Here is a 2496-nt window from a genome sequence, read left to right on the forward strand (position 1 = left end):
AGGCACTTTACTGCTAACCAGAAGGCTGGCGGTTCAAACCCACCAGCCACTCCTCGGAAGGAAGATGGGGCAATCTACTTCTGTAGTGATACTGCCTAGGAAACCCAAGGAGGGGTCGCTATGAGTCAAGGCTGACTTGAAGACACACAACAACAACAACAACAACAGCAATGAATAATGGTCACAAGCATTTCCTCACGTGTTTATTGGATGACTGAATATTTTCTTTGGTGAAGTATCTGTCCATAACATTTCCCCATTTTTGAATTGGACTGTTTCTCTTTTTGATATGGAAGTGTTGAAGATTTCTATAAATTTTAGACATAAGTGCCTTGTTGAATATCATTGCCAATTTATCCCCCCAATCTGAAAGTTCTCTTTTTATTGTTTTGGGAAATCTTTTGATGCACATAATAATTTAATTTTTAGAAGGTCCCATTCTTCTAGGTTCTCTTCTGATGTTTGTGTTTTTGAGTTATGCTTAATAATAAATCAAGGCACCTAAATTTTCCCCTATTTTATCTTTGATGAACATTATAGTTTTGGGTTTTGTGTTTAGGTATTTCATCTATCTCTAAGTTTTTTTTTTTTGTTTGTTTTTGGTGTGAAGTATGGATCTTGTTTCATTTTTCTGCAAATGGATATCCAGTTTTGCCAGTATCATTTGTTGAAGACACTAATCTCTTCTCCATTGAATGGATTTTAGCCCTTTGTAAAAAAAAAAAAAGCATCTGCCCATAAGTGGATGGATCTATTTCTAGATTCTCAATTCTATTCCACTGGTTTGTGTATCTATCTTTTTACCAATACCAGGCTGTTTTGACTACAGTGGTTGTCTACTAGATTTTGAGACATGGGAGTGTGAGACCTCCTACTTTGTCTTTCTTCTTCAGTAGGGCTTTTCTTATCTGTGCTCTCTTTCTTTTCCATATAAAAGTCATGACTGATTTTTCCATGTTCTTAAAGAATGTTGGTGTGAATTCAATTGGGATTGCATCAAATTTATTGATTGCTTTGGGTAGTATTGACATTTTCACAATATTCAGACCTCTTATCCATGAGCATAGCATTTTCTTCCATTTAGGTAGGTCTCTTATAGTTTCTTATAATAATATTTTGTAGTTTTCTTTGAATAGGTGTTTTGCATCCCTGATAAAATTTATTCCTAAGTATTTTATCTTCTTGGTAGCTACTTAAAATGATATTGCTTTCCTTGTTTCTTTTTCAGAGATCTATTTGTTGGTGTAGAGGAATCTAACTAATTTTTATATGTTGATATCATATCCTGCCATTTTACTGAAACTTTCAAACAGTTCCAGACTCAGACTTGTTGAATCTCTCCGGTTTCTGTGTGTAGGATCATGTCATCCGCCAATGGAGACAGTTTTCCTTCTTTGTCAATTTGGATGCCTTTTATTTCTCTTTCATGCTTTATTACCCTGGCTAGGACTTCCAATGCAATCTTGAATAGAAATGGTGATACTTGACATCCTTGCTTGGTCCCCAGACAAACAGAGAATATTTTGAGACTCTCTCTACTGAGAATCATGTTAGCTATTGGTTTTGTGTATATGTTCCTTATTATGTGAGGGATTTCTCTTCTATTCCTATTTTACTGAGTTTTTATCAGGAATGTGTGCTGTATTTTATCAAATGTATTTTATCAAATGTGTTCTCTCCATTGCTACGATCATGTGATTCTTTTCCTTTGTTTTATTTATGTGGTGGATTATACCAATTGTTTTTCTAACATTGAATCATAGTTGTATAATTTATATGAATCCCACTTGGTCATGATGTGCTATTCTTTGACACAATGTTAGATTCTATTGGTGAGGATTTTGTTGAAGATTTTAACATCTATAATAATGAGGGATATTGGTCTGTAGTTTTCCTTTGTGTGATGTCTTCACCTGGTTATGGTAGAAGGGTTATGCTTCTTTCATATAATGAATTTGGAAGTAAGCCATCCTTTTCTATGTTCTGGAACAGCTTGAGTAGGATAGGTGTCAGCTCTTCTGTGAAAGTTTGATAGAATTATCCAGTGAAGCCATCTGGGACAAGACTTTTTTTTGGTAGTTTTTTAATGACCTGTTCAGTTTAATCTTTTGTTATGAGTCTGCTCAAATTGTCTACCTCCATCTGTGCTAGTTTAGGTGGGTCCTGTGTTTCTAAGAACATGTTCATATTTTCTAGGTTTTTAATTTGTCAGAGCATAGTTCTTCGTAGCATTACCCTTTTTATTTCAGTCTGTTCTGCTGTAACATGGCCCATTTCATTTGTTGTTCATGTGATTTGCATTTTCTCTCTCTTTTCATTAGTTAAATTTGCCAATGGTTTGTCAATTTTGTTAATTTTTTCAAAGAACATGCTACAAGTATTGTGGAATTGTTTCTGTTGTTTTTCTGTTTTGTTTATTTCTGCTCTGATCTTTATTATTTCCTTTCTTGTGGAGACCGATGGCTTTTTCTGTTGCTCTTTTACTAATTGTTGGAG

This window comes from Orycteropus afer, unplaced genomic scaffold (assembly GCF_000298275.1).
Source record: "Orycteropus afer afer isolate SDZICR_OR568_19922 unplaced genomic scaffold, OryAfe1.0 scaffold00614, whole genome shotgun sequence".
Taxonomy (NCBI): domain Eukaryota; kingdom Metazoa; phylum Chordata; class Mammalia; order Tubulidentata; family Orycteropodidae; genus Orycteropus; species Orycteropus afer.